This window comes from Protopterus annectens, chromosome 8.part0, assembly GCF_019279795.1.
Source record: "Protopterus annectens isolate FY-2018-M chromosome 8.part0, PAN1.0, whole genome shotgun sequence".
Lineage (NCBI taxonomy): Eukaryota > Metazoa > Chordata > Ceratodontiformes > Protopteridae > Protopterus > Protopterus annectens.
This window is the reverse complement of record NC_056741.1, coordinates 947,251,813-947,272,310: the sequence shown is the minus strand read 5'-3', so window position 1 is coordinate 947,272,310 and position 20,498 is coordinate 947,251,813. Positions and strand designations below refer to the sequence as shown.

At 37.7% G+C, this 20,498-nt stretch overlaps 1 protein-coding gene across 5 annotated transcripts in view; it reads left to right on the top strand.

Annotated features, from left to right (window-relative positions):
• LOC122809174 (phosphatidylinositol 4-kinase beta-like) overlaps window positions 1-20,498 on the top strand; it is an 845,265-nt gene that overhangs the window by 150,799 nt on the left and 673,968 nt on the right. For 3 of the 5 annotated variants that reach the window (XM_044080469.1, XM_044080468.1, XM_044080473.1), the window contains exon 2: window positions 14,443-14,543. The exons of the other annotated variants lie outside the window; for them this stretch is intronic. The gene's annotated coding sequence lies outside the window, so the exon portion shown is untranslated. The remainder of the gene's footprint in view (window positions 1-14,442; window positions 14,544-20,498) is intronic. 5 annotated transcript variants of the gene reach the window in all.

Below are 20,498 nucleotides of genomic sequence, written 5' to 3'. Positions count from 1 at the left end.
TCCTAGCCAGTTTCTCTTTTCTTTTTCCGCTAGCCAGTCATTCTCCACCAAACTGTAACCAGTTTCTCTTTATCAGATTGTCTCCATGGAGACATAAGAACCAGGCAGCAAAGTTCTCATTATAAGATTGTCTCATTGGAGACTTGAAAACCAGACAGCCAATTTCTCTTTATCAGATTGTTTTCTTGGAGATATGAGGGCCGGATACGGAATTGCTATTGCAACTAAGCATACATTAATTTGGTAGGAAAAAAAGCCTCATAATATTCAATATTCTTTTTCATTTACTTGCTTTCTCTTAAAACTTGTTACTAACTCAGTCTAAGGTCCTTAATCCATGTAATCCCCCATGCAAGAATGAGAAAAAGCACATTAATTTTCTCTTTTGTCATGCTCTTTTAACCAGGATTTTTCTTATATTTCAATGCCTACATTTCTTAAAACTGAACAAGAAGAAAGAGAGAAGTGAGAAAGAAAGGGGAAAAAAAGAACAGCAGTACCTATTTACAGTCCCCATTACACTTAAAATAACTGAGAAAACTTTAATTTATAGCATGCAAAGAAAACCATACACCACAAAAATAGTACTGTTAAGAAAAAATGTTTTCTTTACATGCAGTTAAGTTTCTCCCATCTGTTCCCTCCCCCAAAGCATTTTTCTAAACATTAATGACAGAGAGTAGGGTATATACTGTAGGGTCCCCTACAAGTCCAAAAGATTCTGAAAAAGTCCAATATTTACAGATTTCCTTGTTCTGTTATATTTCACAAATGTAGTTGTTGCTTTGTAATCCCACATTAACTTACTGTTTTTATTACTGTTCATCTCCATCTCCCAAATCCTGTCTCTGCTTCATTTCCAATGTATTCTCAGTTCTTCTAATCAGCTGTCATGCTCCCTTCCTTCTCTCCAAAATTTTCTGTTGAAATAGTGGAGAGGGTTTCACAGTTACAGTCTCTGTGGTCCTTATTACCAGAAGAACAAGAAGCAGAATCTCCTGTTTCACAGCTCACCTTTTGTTCAACAGACCTCTGTATTTCCTCCTTAACACGTACCTCATCAAAAAATGACTTTGTCCCTCAAGGGAAGAATACTTTGAAGACAACTGGGTGTAGCAGTTTGAATCTCACACCTACATCTTGACATTCTATGAATAGTAGAATGAATTTACTTCTCTTTTGACTGGTGTACAATGAGTAATCATTCTCCACAAACACTATGCTGTCTCCCACTTTTATTATTTTGCCCTTCTGTCAGAATCAACCCCTTCTGCTGGTAGGATTGCATCTTTACTATTAAAGGTCTAGGTTGATTTCTCACAGCCAGGTTTGGGGCATACAAACAATGTTCCCTTTCAACTAACAACTCCTGCTGTGGAATACTAGTCCAGTTGCTTATTTGTGCTTTCATAAAGTTAATGCAGTCTGCTCCTTCCAGCTTCTGTGGTACAGCTGCCAGCTTTTTCTTAATTTCAGCCTCTGATTTTTGCAGCTTTAGCTCATCTGAATATGTGTTTAAAGCTTCTTCCATTGTTTCCAGCTTTTTGTTATTTGTGTTGATATACTCCATCATTGTTTCATTTATTTTAACCAAGTCTGTGTGCGGTTGTCTTACATCTTCCTGTAGGTTAGTGGAAGTCACGTCTGCAGGTTGCATTGCTTTTTGCCGAACAGCTGTAGAACTTCCCCCAGTCAGTGTTTCTTTCTCACTTTTTGTAGCTGATTTTTTCCAGGTGCTCTGTATTTTTTTTTCCCTGGCATTCAGGCAGTACACCTACTATCCAGTTATTGAAATTTACCCATAAACACAAACGTCTACTGGCCTTCACTGTTGATCTGTTTTCACTGTGAAAGCTAGAGTTAAGCTGTTATTTAATGTGCAGCCATCTTGGAAGTCCCGCTTTGATCCTAGATGTATATCTTCCACCTTACACTTCTGACTTGCTCTCTTGTCTTCTTCTTCTTCCTCTCATTCACCTTTATTGGTATTATGACATAGGTAAATAACATGACTTTATCCAAGCTAGTTCAGTTTTGTCAAGGACAACTTCTTTGAAAAGGTTACTGAAGCAATGAATGAGGCAAAATCAGTTCACACCACATAGCTAAACCTCACAAAGGTGTTCATCACCATCCTGTACTCAGGTATTATTGACAAGTTCTTCCACCTAAATTTTAATCCATATGTAGCTCATTGGATAGCAAATTGGCTCACAAATAGAACCCAGGAAATTAGGATAAGCAGCTCTACCTCCCCCAAAAGACCTGTCATGTGGTATACCCTAGGGTTCAGTCCATGGACCACTCCTGTTTGGCATTTATTTCTTGGAGGACAAAGCTGGTGTTAAGGGTTTATGGCTGACCAAGTTTACAGATGTTATTATTGTAAACTCGGTGCCATCATAATCTCTCCAGAGGACATCAGGGTCCTCCAAAGGGCCTTTCTCAAACAAATAGCTGGTGTCATAACCATAGACTAAAATTAAATGATTATGTAATAGTTTCCTGCAGCAAGAATGATGTCCCATATAGTTATCTCATCGATGACACACCACTGAAAATCAATCCCGTAGTTAGTGAACCAGGAACCTATGTGAACAGCAAACTGTCCTTTGATATGCACTGTTGTAAGAAAGTCCTTTTTTACAAGTTACTTATTAGTGAGGCACGGCATCTAGGTCCAGGTATGCAGTCATTCCACTGTACTTGGCACTTATTAGGCTGATCTTTGAGTATAATGCCCCCTTTGGTATGTACTTGTCCAAACACTTAACACAACTTGAACAATCACACTTTTGTACCATGAAAATCAAGGGCCTAAATCATAAAAAGTACACTGACTGTCTCAAAACCTTTTCTTTCTTCTTGGTGTCATACAGGATACTGAGGGGTGATTTCTGCCTCACTTACAGTGCCTCAACAGAACCTATCCTCTCAGGTCTACTGCACATTCACAAGTCCAATGGTGGCATAAATACCTGCTCAAAAGATGTAAATCTCCTTTACGGCATAAATTGAACATGTTGGGATAGATATTTATCACAGAGAACACTACTTCTTTGGAATCATCTTCATCTCCACATAAAGCAAAATACTTCCCTTAATCTATTCACGTGAAATATGGATGAATGGAAGGGTAACCAAAAATTCACCTCTAGTTTAACACCCTTATTATCCCCTATGAATACAAGTTACATGTAAATATAAATGTTCTGCCTGGCTCTGGGTTATTCATACTTAAATTACAAGAGCTAAAAGTTTCATGGGAATGCAGGATTAGACTTATAAACGTCTGCATGGATCAATAGCCTAGTAACTGACTATGTCTGTTGTAAAACCCAGGGACAATGTACTGTATCGTTCTTCCATCCTTTAAGTAACAGCTAAATAAGTATTTATATCTGACTACAAAAGACAGTGCTCACTAGCCTAAAATAAAAAGGGATGCAACTATCCTAACCCACCTTATCCTGGACTGTACTCTGTGGCATTCAGTGTAAATGGAATAGATCTGACCCTCAGAAGTACAGTTTTGCTACATAATATTACTCAAAAATCCATGTTCTTAATAAACAGTTCCTTGCTATATTTCATATAAAGTGTAACACTTGCAGCTCTTCAATTACTAGTAAAATAACTGGTCTTTCAAATATTTTATTAATAACCTACAAAATCAAATGTATGTCAATCAGATACATGACAATGTTTCCTAATATACATTCTTCTGCTTGAATCTTTTTCTTGGGCACCCATGACCCTTATGGAGAGAGGTAGCTTATAAATGCCTGGCCCTCAATGTCCTATATGGATACAGGTTGTCCTTATTCTTTCGGGAAAACTTAGCAGGGCTTAGAAAGCCACACCCCCCCCAGGTCGTTAGCTTAGTAACAACATATGAATCTATGAAAAGCTCATCAGAAAAAATAAAATAGAATATAAGCTCAGCTGAGATGCAGCAATATTCACCAATCCAGGATATCAGCCATTACCTTCAGAGATGTTACTGGGAGAAATGACTTGTGTCAATGCAAAACGTTTGTGTTAGTGAAGGACTTGAGATTAAAGGAAAGGATAATTAAAGAGAAAGGATTATCTATAGCAGATTAACTTAAAGGAGTTTGTATCTGTCACAACTTCTTAGAATGATCAACAACATAGAGTGAGCTGGAGGAGAACCCATACCTCTCGACTGATAAGATTTTTGATTTTTTTTTTTTTATCTCTTCCACGTAAAGTTTGGGATTTTCTGGCAAACCATTGAGTATTAAAGTCACAAAATAATGACAGCTATTTGAGTTTCAGATTTGACACCCCTCAGAAAATGCATGTTAATGTAAAGCCTGTTATTCTATCAACATTTTAAGTTTATAAGAACAATATTTAAAAAATGTCCCTATTTTTGGGGCTTTGTCCCCCATTATATTTGGCTTTGTCTGGAATTCTTATGCTAAGTGGTTGAGTGGTATGGGATAGCCAATAATGAAAGTTTAGCATTAGGTATAAAATGCTTACACCCAGTTAATACCAGATTGATGCTACTTTCATAAATTAAGAAGTCCACACAGCGTGGTTATTTGTTATAATTAACACCTGGGTGTGCATTGTGCAATATTTACCTATGAATGCTAATTGCCTGTCAGAAGCACAGGTGTCTAATTATTGCGCAATTCATATCCACATTGTTGACTACTAAGGCTATACCTTGGCCCAGGGTTTAATTTTTTTTTATGTTCTGTGTGCTCTACACTGGGCAAGTTCTTGCTATGTAACCTATACTGAGCAAATTTCAAATTTTACCAGAAGGGAGTTTTTCCCACCGGCTGAAAGTTTTCATGATGCCTGATATAATGTGAATTTGTGGTAGAGAAATGAAAAACAAGTGCATTAGGAAAAAAGAGGAGAAAATGTCTACAAGAGCTGCTATGTCATCTAACATAAAATTAAAAGTATGCAATATATTTAGTGGGATGTTGAGCAATGCCTTTGCGTAATATAGGTTGTTGCACAGGAAATGCAAAATTTGACATACTGAAAAAGAAATGTGGATATAAAAACAAGAAATTACCATTTCTACAAACAACAACAGCTATGTTACTGTACATCTATTGAATGCAGCCACTGAAGAGACAGTTAGGGAAAACATGCCGTGACATATGACTTATAAATTCAGTTAATTCTTTAGTAAAATACTTCACCCCTTTGTGACACTGAAATAAGCCACTTATGCAAATTCTTCAGTAAATGAGTCCTGCGAAGGCAGAACTGATTACAAAATGCTTGTTAACCATCACAGCTTAAAGATGGAAACCACTCAGGAATTCAATTTGCATATTTAAGGGTCTTATAAGAATAAAATAGGGAAAGAAAGGTTAAAAATTTGTCTTGCTAGATGGGAAAGCTCTCATTTGGCATACAGTTATTCACTGTGAAACAAATTAAAATCAAGCAAAAAATGTATATGTAACATGCCTTTCCTAAAGTGTACATTAACTCAATCAAATGCAAACAGATCATATGCATGATGTGTGCAGTTCTGTTGTATGTGATATGTGTTTTATCAATGTACCTCTCATAGTTTGCATTTAATGGAGTGTACTTGGGGTAAATAGTCTACTTGACCATTGTTTATGGTGAAGTGTTCTTTAAATGTCTGCATTCTCAATGAATGCTTATATGGAATATTTATTAATATTCCTTATCCCATAGTCCATCTTTCTTTATTCCTATATTCATCCTGCTCTGTCTCTACTAACCCATACTCCCTTTCCTTCATATCCCCACTGGTTTCCACCTCCACTTCACATCTAGCCCCTATACCCTTTTTTCCCCTCTCTTCCTTCTTCTATAAACACATAATAAAACAAGATGTATATGTTTTGATAATAGTATATGTGAATAAAGTACAGTTATGCAAGTCCTACTTACTTGTAACAGTAGCTGTTCGAATTCCTCACTGCCTCAGTGGCATTGGCTATCTACCAAGGTAACCCAGTGCTGTCTAGCTTTCAAAAGCTCAGACTGCTCTCCCTGTCTTTTCCTGTTACAACTGATTGGCTGAGCATATCCTGAGATGGGAAGCCTTCAGATGTCACAGGAAGTGAGTGTTCAGGCTTTTTCATTTCCACAAAGAAGGAGAGGAAAGTACCTGAAGCCAGAATCATCTAGAAAGAGTAAATTCACAGCCAATCACAATGCTATATAAAAAAACCCAAATCCAACAGCAACCAAATTAAAATGGTTGAAACTCACCTCAACTATGCACAGTATGGGGGACGTCAGATAGGTGCTGCCAATGAGGCAGTGAGGAATTTGAACATCTACTGCTACAGATAAGAAGGACTTATGCGTAAAACATAAAATGTTAATTTTTAGATAGAGGTACTTAGGTAACATGTTTTTTAACAAGTAAATGGTGTTACATGTACTTCTCATTCAGAGAAGGTTGTATATGCACATAGTCACTTTAAATTTATTGTATTCTGTTTTAATTGCCAGTTAACATTTTTATTTCATTGGGTGATTGATTAAATTCACCAAGTAGAGGGAGTATAAAAGGAAGGGTTCATAAGTCTGTCCGCATCTGATGAAGTAACTTGCAAATGAAAACGTATTGGATAAGAGACGTTAATGCCTGGAGTGTATGTATTTTTTGTTGATTTTCATTAAAGCTGTGTTTTCAAAGAAAACTGCTGGTATTCAATCCTTGGTGGTACCTGTGGATTCTGTTCTGACTTATGCAGCTGTACTATATTCATCATTCCCATTACTTCAGTGTCATGTTGGGTAGATTCCTAAAGCTTACCCTACCTAGGAGGTAGAAAGATAAGGATCAGGGACTCCATGGAGAATGGTTCTAGCAAAGCCTGCTCTGGACCTTGAAAAGAAATTTGGTTTGTAGTGCTTTATGAAGATATGAAAAGAGGACTAGGTTACTGCCTCTAGAATGTTTCTAGAATCCACTCCTTTCCAATATGCCATCAAAGAGGATAAGGCCCTAGTTAAGTAAACTTTAACCTTTCCTGAAAGAGATTTACCATGGTGAGAGTAAAAGAAAACAAAAGCAGACGATAACCATCATGCAATAGTTTGCTTAGAAACAGGCTGACCTTTCTTAGCCTCCCCCACCATATAGGAGACAAATAGCTGTTCAATATTCCTAAAGGGCTTTGTTCTGTCAAGGTAGTATCTAGGCTGCCTGTGCTAAACCAAGGTAAGTAGAATCTTTTCTCCCTAGTTTTTTTTTTTTTTTTTGATCAGGATAGATCATAGAGAGATTGATAGCATAATTCAAAATTAATTCAGAAACGACTTTAGTCATGAGTGATGGATTAGTATGTAATACAACCTTGTCTTGTAAGAAATCAGATAGGGTTGGCACATCATGAGAGCTTTCAGCTCAGAGACATGCCTTGCAGATGACAGAGTAATGAGTAAAACAGTCCTTAAGGAACCGCAAATCATTGTGAGAGGCAAGTTCAAAAGGAGGTAAGGTAATTTTTCAAGAACAAAGTTTAGATCCTAGGAGGAGCAATTTGTTTTTGAGGAGGTCACACATGCTACACTGCTTTCATAAACTGACCACAAAAAGAGACAAAAAGGGGGATCCATGGGCAGACAATCCTAAATGACCACAAGATACACTTTGATAGAAGCATATGACAAACTATCTTTAAGGATATCAGACAAATATTACAAAAACAGAGGGGTTAAAACCCTTTCAGGACCTCTGTTATTGCCTAGGCACCACCTAGAAAACCTCTTCCATGTGTAAATGTAAGATTTTCTAGTTGCAGGTTTTCTTGTCTCCTTAAATACCTGCTGCACATCCTCATGGAACAAGTGTCTCAAAAGTATCAAATATAATAATCCAGACTGTCAGTTGCAATTGCTGTAAGTTGGGATGTTCCATTCACCCCTGATGCTGTGTGAGCAGATCCAGTCTGTGAGGAAGCTTATGGTAATTTTCCTTGGCCAATTATATTAAAAGGGAGAACCAACTTTGCCCAGGCCAAAAGGGGTTACAACAATGAACTTTGGTCATTCTTTCTGAATCTTTAGAAGTACCTTGGGAATCACTGGAAAGGGTGTAAATGCAAATAGGAACATTCCTGATCATGAGAATGGCAGAGCATTTGTCTTCCAAGCATGGCTGTAAGGATGTCTTGAACAGAATTTTTCAGTAGTCTCTTTTGAAAGGAGGCAAACAGATCTACTTGAGGTGTTTCCCACTTTTGGATTAAGTCCTGTAAGACTTTAACATGAAGTTTCCCCTTGTGAGGTTCTGTCCAGGATCTGTTTAGTCTATCTGCCAGTATCTGATGGAATGTGTGAGGCCTGTAGAGTCAGAGAATGTTGTACAGCCATCTCCCTGGCCACCACTGCCTACTGGTAAAGAGAGAATGACCTTTTGCCCCCTTGCTTGTTCAGGTACCACATCACAGCAGTGGAGTCCTTAGATGATGAATAACTTTTAAGGTATGAATCATTGCCAACATCTGTTTTACATTTATATGCTTTGGCTTGTCCTGAGGACCTCACAAGCCTTGCACTTGAACTCCTATGGACGTTACTTCCCACACAAATTCTGTAGAGCCCATCTGGACAGAATAGACTGGGGTCTGAAGAGAGAAAGGGAGTCCTGGATTCAGAGACACTTAATCCCTCCACCACTGCAGTTCCTCTTTCATAAATCCCAGTACTGGCCTGGAAATCCAAGAGATGAAGGTGCTGGGTCCAACAAATTTTCAAGTATCATTGAATTTTTCTAATCTATAGTCTGGTTAGTAGTATTATGAGGATCATTCATACCATGAGGCCTAGAATTTTCCTTGGACTTCTATCTTCTAGACTGCTAGGGTCATGTCTAGAAGACAGAAATCCAAGAAAATGTCCTTATAAGTCAGATGTTTATCTTCTGGCAGGAAGGATATCCTTTATACTGTGTCTGTCAAGCATCCCAGGAAAACAATTCATTGAGAGGGTGTGAGGGAGGACTTTTGAATGTTCAATTTGAAGCCCAGGTGTGAAGGAAGGGATGTGATCTTGTCACAAGTGCTCCAAGCACCTTATTACAGAATCTGCAAAAAACAGCAAGTCATCAAAATAAAGAAAAAATGTGGATGCCTAGGGTCCTGCAATCGGCAACCACGGCCAGACACTTTGTAAATGTAAACACATGAGGTACAGTAGATTGCCCAAAGAGTAATACAGAGAACTGATAATGAAAGCCAGACAGAGAAAATCCTGAAATTGGGAGTGATAGGAATAAGGTGATAAGCATCCTTGAAATCTAGAGTCACCATGAAACAGTGGTTTGGAAGCAATTTTATAACCGATTGTAAGGTGAACAATTTGAATTTTGGAACTTTTACAATGGTGGTTAGAAAGGACAAATCTAGGATGAGTCTCCAGGAGTGCTCCTTTTTCATACCAAATAGATTCTGGAGTGAAATCTTTTGCCTCCTTTTTGTATCACAGTCACTGTGACCTCTGCTTCTCCTTTGTGTTGGAGCACTGGATGAAATAACTCTGTGTGTTCTGATGGATGTGGAGGAATTCCCCTAAAAGGAGGAGGATTTTCTATCCACTGCCTAGTGTATCCTATTCAGATTATTCTCAAAACGCATTTGTCAGAGACTACTTGTGGCTAGGCTGCAGGATTGTGACAGAGCCCGGGGGAAGGAGGAAGAGAAGGAAGAGTGTGTGGGGGGTGGGGGTGCAGTGTGACTCATCATAGTCATTATTTTGTAGGGTGTTGATTCTTTTTTGGAAAGGAAATCCTCTTGTTTGGTTTTGAAGATTTATCCTCCTGAAATTACCACTTGGATCCCTGACTTTTGTTTGAATAAAAACCTTTTGCAACCTGAGAAGGTGGAACTAGTTCTGTTACTCTCTGAGACAGCATGCGTTGAAGGATGGGGGAAAGTAGAAGTCTGGTCTGGTGGATGAGGAATGACACCCTGTAAAGGAGGGATTTATTCCCACTGCCGTCTGTAACCCTGATGAATGATTTTCAGAACCCATTTGTCTGACGCTAACTGTTGCCAAAGAGAAAAGTGGAAAATCAGAATTTCTGGAAGGGAAATGGACTGTCAAGATGAGGTGGGGGGTCAAGGTCCCTTAAATAGTCATTCAGACCTGTTGCACTGTCTTTAATTTTGGGGTGTTCCTATATTCATTTTGGAACACCCTTTCCATTTCTTCTTAAATGTCTGATTACCCACATTTTGTTGAGACTGTTTATTTATTATTTTTTTTTGCCAAAATTCAATGAGGGGTTAGTAGAATCCTTTAGAAAATTTTAAAAAGGAGAGCTGAAAACTTTTAAGAGAGTCTCTGTATCAGCTTATTCCTTTCATCACATTCCTGATAACCTCTGCAGCAGAGGGACCAAAAACTAAATCTCTATAAAGAGGAGAATTTAGACTACAATTTTTTCACATCCTCTGGGAGGTTCTGAGAATGCAGCTAGGCATACTTCCTCAAAACAGTACCAGTGCCCATAGCCCTGGAAGACGTATTAATAGATTTGTGCATATACTGTAAACAATGAGTTACTTAAATCAGAATTTTCCTCACAATATGAAACTGCAGACAAAACATTCCTCATAGTTTCACAGTTAGAATGATCTTCAACATATGAGCCTGACAGTTCAAAATTCTGAACATCAGATTTGCAGAAGCATACACTTGTACTCCATACTTATCAATAATCTTCCCATCATTTTCAGAAAGAGTAGGATTGGAATTAACCAAATGTTTCACAACAGTAGGGTTAAGTAAAGCTATAGGTGCTTGCTCAGGTTTGGGAAGAGCATACAAAAATGTAAAAGACTGAGTAACTTAATACATTTTCTATACCTCTTTAGGGGCAGCAGGCTGTCTATTATGAAAATTGTAAGCAATGGTACACATATCCTACAGAGCTGACAGAACTGCCCCTTTAGTAATAGGTGCTAACCATAACACTTCCCCTTCCCCCAACCTTAACCCTACCCCTTTCTGGAGGCCCTGTACACCATTGTACACCCCTGGCGTATTATATATACCAGTGGTGCTGCGGTTAGCATTGTTGCCTCACAGCAAGAGGTTCTTCCTTTTGATTCTTGGCTGGGCTGTCTTCTGTGCAGAGTCTGCATGACCTCTCTGCATTTGCATGGTTTCCTCCAGGTGCTCCAGTTTCCACCCACATTCCAAAGACATGTCTGGAGTGTTTCTTCCTTGGTCTCCGCTGAAAATTGGTTCTGTCCCAGTCAGACTTTCCCGATAAACAAATGTTAAATAAATAAACTCTTAGACTGCACTACAGTCGGGAAAGGGCAAATTCCACAATCTCCACTGTACTGCAATCCACTCATTTTAAAAGCTGGCATGCAACATCACTTAAGTTTAGATCACATTTATTATTTTTTTCAGTCGATAACATGAAGTTTCGACCAGCTGAATGAAAACCGTGTGTGTGTGTGTGTGTGTGTGTGTGTGTGTGTGTGTGTGTGTGTGTGTGTGTGTGTACTGTATACCAGCTGTTGCCTAAAATAAAAGCTGTTTTTTGACATCCAAGTAATATTCCAACTCCACTCCTAAAGTTCAGACATGTGAGTAGAAGGAACTGTGTGAGATCTGTTAATTTGAGAACACAATTCATCACAGTAACACACAGGAGTAGGTACCATTCCTATTGCCCAACTCTCACATGTTTTAACATCTAGGGTTTCCCTCAAGGCTTAGTTTGTAAACAATGCAAAACTCTTGGGTATGATGGACACTGTGAGGTCTGTTAACTTGAGAAATACACTACACTGGTAGCAGCCCAAAGTAGAAAGTATCATCACTATTGCTCAGGTCATACATTTTCTAACATCGAGTGTCTCCATTGAGGACAGAAAACAGTGCAAAATTCTGACATATTAGAGTAAAGCAAAAGAAAAAGGTAGTACATTTTGTGACAACTTGTAAAAGGAAAAGTGTATTTATATATAGTGTGGATGCACGCCAGTGCTAAATTGTATAAGTTGTATCTAATTCAGTATTAGGATTTTGTGAACATACATGTTTAAAGTGCAAGTAAATGCTATGCACAAATGTTCGTAACCTCAGCTGTTATTTTCCTTTCCATAAAATTACCACTACTTTGACATATAATATAGCAATAACCCACGCCTGGGTGTGGGTAATGCTAAATTTACCCACGGTTGGTGTGGTTTGGTCCCGAGGCGCCCGAGGACCAAACAACGCCAACGGTAGGTAAATTTAGCATTACCCACACCCAGAAGTGGTTATTATATGACATTATTTAAGAAAAGAAACTGTTACTTTTCTTAAATAATGGCATAGTATAATGCCTGTTTACTGCCCTTCCGCAGATGTCTGGCATCCGCGGCAGTTCTGATGTACTGCGCGCCTGCGCAGTACATCAGAGCTGTGAGCAAAAGACGAGAAAGCAAGATCTCCGTTGCTTTTTAGTCTCGCTATGTTAAATGAGTTTAACATAGCGAGACACTAAAAATAAGCAACGGACATCTCCGTTGCTTATTTTAAAACTGTATCGCTATGTTAAACTCATTTAACATAGCGAGACACTAAAAAAAAGCAACGGAGATCTTGCTTTCTCCGTTTTTTTTTTTTAAAACACTGTCTCGCTATGTTAAATGGGTTTAACATAGCGAGACAGCTTTAAAATAAGCAACGGAGATCTCCGTTGCTTATTTTAAAGCTGTCTCGCTATGTTAAACCCTTTTAACATAGCGAGACAGTGTTTTAAAAAAACGAGTTATACTAATGGAAAAAGTCCGGGCAACCGGACCTTTTTCCATTAGTATATCTCGATTTACAACGGGCACGCTGGCCAATCAGCGTGCACGTTTTGGGGGGGTCATGGTATAATATATAAATAAAGCACAACAGAAGTGTTTATGTCATTGTGCGCTACATCTCTTATTTATATTATTCTGCCTCTGCAGTGCATACCATTTTAGGTATGCATAAAATCTTATTTTGTTTTCCCTTAAGAATTTGCCTCACTAGGTATAGGCATCATATTGCCCATCAGATTTCAGACTTTTGAACCAGGAGAATCTCACACAGTATGCTATTAACAGCACTACATTATTTCCATTCCACTTGAGCTATAAAACCTGGAGTGTAGTAATACAGCCTTAATCAAATATTTGCTATAGCAAACTCTGTATAAACTGCTGCCATATAGCAGATTTTCTAAAATATGGCTGGTATGGTTTGCTTGTCACTGTTGGAGGAACAGTTTGGGCATAAAAGATCAGAAATGTGACACATGATCTGGGTGGCAGAGGAGGTACATGGAGGAAGAGTTGCAGAAGCTTATTTGTACTCTTTACTAAGGCATCTGCATTTAGCTGACTGATGAATAACATGGCACCTCAAAAGTAAGAATGTTAACACTTTGGTCATCTCTCACCTAACTGGAGCTTAGAAATGCAATGCATTGTGGGATATGTACAGCCTTAAAATGCAATTGCTTGAGTTGCATATGCATCATATGTACAACTAGTTAAGCAGCATCATTCTACCTATGATTGCGTTCACTACCCTTACTTTTTAATGTTATTAATAATACACATCTTGGTACACCTGTATAGACTACATCAACTCAGTACACTGATTCACTTTAAAAATTACAGTTACACCATCAGAATGTTTAGTACCATTATATATGATATTCTTTATCCATGGATGCTTGTTTTTAATTGGATTTGTTTGATGGATTAGAAGTCAAGATTTCTGCAGTAATATTACCTTGCAATTAGAAAGACTTAGCACAACATGGAAGCCTTATTTTGGAAGACTACCACATTACATAAAGCATTTCTAGTTCATTCTAATTCTGCCACTTAGGTTCCCCTCATGGGGGCCACAGCTAGGAAGGTAGTCTCTCTGGCAAAGCCATATGCTAATATGACAGCTTGGGGGAGTACCTAATGTTAATTATCCATATTACACTAGAAGAAAAAAGTTAACACTGTCAAAAGATGGCAGTCACACATTCACTCCTATGAGAGTTCTCATGGTGTAGGTAAGTACCGCAAAGTCATGGGGTTGAGGGTTGTCAGTGTGTGTATGGATGTGTTTGGATGAGTGTCTGTAGAGGTGTGAATAAGCCTTAATCTGTGTATGTGTGTGTGTGTGTGTATTGCTGCTTAGGTGATTACACTAAGGTAGTTAATGAGAAGATTGCAAGTCTGAATGTGTATCTGCATGTGTTTGTCTTTCTACCTGTGTGGTGTCAGTATGAAAAGTAGGTAGGGGGTGCCAAATCTGTGTTTGTGTGTGTGTGTATAGGATGATGCTTCTGCTAATGCATTGCATGAAGGGCTGCTAACAAAAACACTATTGTAGTCAGGTATGACAGCACAGTGTTAATTTCAGATTCACAATAATGAGCCACTAATGAGGTCTTTCTCATTGCAGCTATACCATGTCTCTGAATCAGAATTTCCCTCCTTTGCACTAAATGACTGGCCTGCACTGGACAATTCGCAGAAGCAGAGAAAAATTCTCTGAATCCCAGGGTATGTCCCCAATTCTTTCTTAAGCAAGTAAAACATTTCCTGTGTTTAGACAAAGCATGCGTACTATTTACATTCAATGATAATATAACATTGTTATTTTCATGCAAATTGGGTAAATATGAACTGCTGAGACATAAACAGTACATTATAACTATTATTAGATAATTTATGCATGCCTAATGTATGAATAATCAGTAGGAAGCAAAAAGAAAGGAAGCACCTGGGGAGTGAAAAAGTAAAGTAGAAAAAAGTCCAAATTGCACATGGGGAGAAATCCTAGATGGGCCCAAAACCCCTCAGTTTCAAGTGATGATATCCATTGTGGTCAGCTCATTCATGGAATTGACACAGAATCGAAGATTAAGGACATGCCTTTCCATTTACCCTTTATTTAGGAGGGGAAGGCAACATTTAAGTGAACATTCTTCTCACTCACCCATTTTTTGAGCTAAGCAAATGATTTGTGAATTTTTACTACCTCTGGGAGAAGTTAAAGAAGACAGGTATGTCAGATCCATTTAATGTACATCTTCTCTGTTATTATAGCTTTACTCAACTGAGAATAATAGTTAGGAGACTTGAAAAACTTAACTAGAGCTGGATATGGTTGTTACATTAAAAGTATTGCTTATTGAAGTCCTGTGAAACCTATTTGAAAACAAAGTTGTGTGCTTACTGTAAAGTAGACCTGTGTTGGCAATTTCATCCCTGTCACCTCTAGGACTAAAGTTAACAGGCAGTTAGTCAATTTGTCTCATTTAACTTTTTCCATGATACCCTAACCCCTCCCCTTTACCCATAATTCTATTTGTCACATGCCCTTTCAACATGTCTTATAGGCCTACAAGTTGGAAACTCCAAAATGAAAAAAACAAATGGAAGAAGGAAAAGTAGGCTCCAAATAATACAGCATCTGGTGGACCCCTAGACAGAGGGAAGAAGGGCAAGAATGGTGCGAGAGATGAAACTATTCAGATATGGCATTATGAACTTCTGGTCATCACATCTAGCACAGAGTCTGAAGCTCATCCTTTTCAGTGGCTTCTTCAGAAAGAATACCCCAGACTCTTGGCAGCTCCAAAAACAGGTTTTGACTAGGAAGTGACTTGCATCTTTTAGTGTCTTTCAAAAGAATTCAGTGATGCCCATGTGACAACTGCATAAATGTCATCCACTAAAGTATTTTTGATGAAAGCTTGTGAGGTAGCAATAGACCTAGTAATATATGCACTGAAAACTCAAGGTAAAGAATTGCCATATTCGGTAGCAAAATCTAATGCACTGAGAAAGTCAAGAAGAAAAAAAGGGAAGGATCTGACCTTTATGTAAGCAAAAACTCAAAAAGAAACAACTACCACAGAGAATATTCTGTCTGAAATGAAGTAGCCTGTGGACACTTTGATGTATGACTAACTGGGCAACCTAAGAGATCTGGAGAGGGGGCCTTTGCTGCTGAAGATTATGGTTAATTATAAGGGACTAAAGTAGCCTGGGAAAGTTTTATGAACAAACTGACTAATAACTTCCAGTCTTAATCCTAATGGTGATGGAGATGAAACAGCCTCAGATCTACCATTCTATTAATGGTACCTACCAGAGAGTTTTTCAAATGTACTAATACTTTGTAAATGGATTTGTATAAACAGTATAATGTGTGCCATGATATAGGGTTGCCCCAAATTTTCTTTTTTCTTATTACTCCTGTCTGAAAATTATACATTGTGGCTTGAAATGTTTTGTCCCTTTAATGATGTAATTTGCTTTTATAACCAAGAATGCTAGAAAGTGATACTAGCAAATTTTACTTTTATTTCCTGCAGCTCAGAGGAATATAACAATAGCTGGTATACAATAGACTCTAACTTCTCATGCTAAGTTCTGGATAGTTAACTCTAAACAGTCTATTTTATCACATATTGCTTGTATTTTCCTTGCCAATGTTAGCGACAAGATGAGATTCAAATAAGCAAATGAACGTTTGCAAAGCACAGCTTTACCTGAAAAAAGTGTTTCAGTAATAGGAAAAGAAGCCTTCACTAACAAGAGTTGACTGTTACAGCTCTGGTTGGGACTTAAGTCTGAAGAGGTATTTGTTAAAGCAGGAATGCAGCTGTTTTTACTCAAAATGTGGCTGCAAGTGATTTTGTCAAACACTCCAACTCCATGCAAAAATAGGAAAAAGGGGGACTGTAAAAGGCAATGATGACATAATGCTTAGTTCCTTTAGTGAGTATCCATTCTTTTTTTTAATATCAGTAATAATGTTAACCCTTTATCTATTTTTGATGACAAAGGTTTTTCCATATCATGGAAATAAGAAGAGAAAAACTGTTTAATGGAAATTTAGGAAGCTGCAGATAGTTTGTCACTTTACCAGCTAGAAACAACTTTTGTAATATTTCATGGTCTAAATGGGAAGTTGCTCAATGTTAGATATAGCTTGTTTTTTTTTTTACTGTGACATGACATTATTTCCTCAGTAGTATGTGTTGACATCTTCAGATATAGAGCAAACAAAAAGTAATTGCTGCAATAGCGTATTAAAGAACGGAGAACACAGAGAAAAGACAGCTGAGGCTATAATGGGAAAATTTTCTGCATCTAATTTACACTGGAATACAATTTTCTGCATCTATTTTACCCTGGAATACACAAATACTGACAAGTTTAAACAATTATCACTACATATCACCCATTCAGTATACTGCACATTAGGATTTTGGTCTTGCATTTAATGTCACCACAATCATCCCAGATTCACATTGTGTATTCAGTGCACTCTTACAGCAGACATTCAACATTGAACTCCTCTGCGGCAGAGATGAACTGCACTTACAGAGCAAGAGGTTAATTTCTGCTTTACTTGCTACTTTAATGTTACAGAAGGGATATGCAGTTGGATACATGTTCACAACAATAATTTATGAGGAATTATTAATGCAGTACACTTTATGCCATTATAATTAAAAGCCTAGGAGACAATTATGAAATAAATTTAAATGATAACACTTGAGTAAAGCAAAAAGTAACATTTATCTGCATCTGCATATGAGTAGTTATATTTTGATGTTATTGTTATGATTTAAACAGTAAAAGGTAGTAATGCAAAATGACATATTGTAATATCATTATTCAGTATTTCAGATACACTACTAAACTCAGTATCAATATTAATTTCCTCACTTTCTTAGCAAAGTAAAACTTTTTGTGGAGAAAGCATTCTGTTCCTCGAAGGCATCATGACTACACATTTTTGATTCACAGTTCTTTCCCTCTCAAGCTCTCTCTCTCTGTTGAGGTTACCTTAGATGATTTGGGGAGTAAATATGAGGCTACATTTGGGCTGAGACCACAGCTAACATCAGCATACTGGGTGACTGTATCTCTCTACAAGTTTCTTCCATTTGAGGATCTAGGTCATCTTTGCTGAAACTCTGTACCCTTGAGGAATCAAACTGGCCATTGCTCAATTCTGTTGTAATATATGAGCTCACAGTCCAACCTAGAGTATGCAAGGAACCATCCGTCATGGCTGAGGTAGACACTGTATCATCCATTTTTCTGCAGGCATCCATGATCATCCATTATGGCTAAGATATGGCTGTGATCATTAGTCCATCTTATGGTATGCCACTGGGCACCCATTCTCCATGCAGAATGGACCTAGTTATCCACCATTCTTTTGGCATGGCTGTGGTCATATTCTGTTCTGTGGGTATTGCTCTGAATATCCATCTGTCCAGAGATGCACATCTAATCCTATGACCTAGCAAGGTGCAAATATGTTTGTTTGTCTATCTGGTGATAGGACAAACAGAGGTTTTGGACATTACTGCATTATATGGACATGGTGTATATCCCAAACTTTCAATGTACCCATTCAGCTGATAATGTATTCTTTGACATGGGTTAAAAAATAAACATTACCATTTTTTTTCTCATCTTATTTTCTGAATAATCATGTATATGTTCTTTGAGTTACATCATGACATATATGTTAAAACTGTAATTATGTTCTTATGTTTATGATGTGACAGAAGATATTCTTAAAATGTTATATATGCGACTATTCCTCCTTCGGGTAATTGCACTACTATTGTATCTTTCAGGTTTACTCATATACTAGCAATTAACTTCTTAAACAGTCTTGCTGAGTACTTGAGGACAGTTAGACCTTCAGACAGACAGCAGAGGGTTGATGACTGCACAAAAAGATTCACCACTACCTAAAAAAAGAATTAGGAGTATGACACTGAAGTAGCAGAGGACTGAAAGCATGAAACAGGCTTGACATAGCCATGAGACAAACCCAGCCAATTTATGCAATTGTGGACTACTGAGTGTTGCAGTAAATTCAAATGTATGTAAAATGTATGAGTGGGAATGGACCAAATGAGGACCGGTTAATGAATTCTAGTTAAAAGCTGTATGATCAGATGTTAATGATGTACATCTGATGCAAAATATGATTGAACAAATTAGTATGGATTTGACTGCCATTGGACTCCTGTAGGCAGAACTTATTTTAGTATGCATGTGTCTAATATCACACTTTATTTGCGGAGATATGTAAACTGATATGGTGAGGAATTGAAAATTGCTAAAGCGGTGGCAGATGGAAGGTTTTTTTACAGTGAAGTATGCAGGTATCAGTCAGAGAGCCAAAGAGGTTATAGACTTTATAATTGAAATAATTCCACAGTTATGAAGAGTAAAATGTATGCAGACAGAATACACACTTTGCTATGTCAGTCCACATAGAAAAGGAAGGTACTTATGATTAATACACACTTTGGTATGTAGGGCCACTAACAAAAGGGGTTTGGCAGTAATGTGTAGCAGGAACCAACTTCACATACTGCAGCAGAGTCAAAAATAAGTATGGCAGAGGCAGACTGAGAGAATCAGTTGTGTAACATCACTTACTCAGAGTGCTTTCTGTGCAGACAGATTGTGGGCAGTCAGCATTGTGGCCGGTTTGTGTCAGTTTAAAGATGGTTAAGTCCTAAAGTGCACTGATATAGACAGGTCAAACTTTAACATTAAACAGATTAGCTTACCTCAAGTGAAAACACTAAGGTGAGTGGTGGCCACAGATGTTTTACAGTTTTTCTCTGTTATTTTAGATGAATTCAGGTTGTATATATATTTTTTGCTGTTGTTATTTAAAAAGGGCATTAGCATGCAGCTTCTACAATGCTTGAGTGAGAGTACTGCAGTGTTCACCAAATGATGAAAAATATGGCAGAGTAAGTGTGCAGCAGAATTTAGGAGACTGAAGAACATATTAAAACACAGAATGCGTAAATATGATGAGTACATGAAACATTCCTTGGGTAAGATGGATGGTTACAGCTGCAGAAAGTGACAGCAACAAAGTAAATGTGTGTGTGTGTGTGTGTGTGTGTGTGTGTGTGTGTGTGTGTGTGTGTGTGTGTAGCATCTGGGTTGGAGACAATCTGTAACACACCAAAGGAAAAATACTTCTCAGTAAGAGCAGTAGAGACTAGAAATATGAAGCCAGGGAAAATTAGACTTGCTGAGACTTGCTGTCTCATTATAAAAAAACAAATTAATTAGAATAATGAAGGAGTAACCATGTTGTTCCATATAATTGTGTAATGTTACAATACAACTATATTCACAATTACAATGGATATAAAAAGTTTACACACCCCTGTTAAAATGCCAGGTTTTTGTGATATAAAAAAATTAGACCACAATAAATTTCAAAATTTTTCCCACCTTTAATGTAACCTATAACTTGTACAATTCAATTGAAAAACAAACAAATCTGTTAGGGAAAAAAATATAAAAAATAAAAAACGTACAATAAGCTGGCTGCATAAGTGTGCACACCCTTAAACTAATACTTTGTTGAAGCACCTTTTGATTTAATTACAGCATTCAGTCTTCTTGGGTAGAAGTCTATCAGCATGGCATATCTTGACTTGG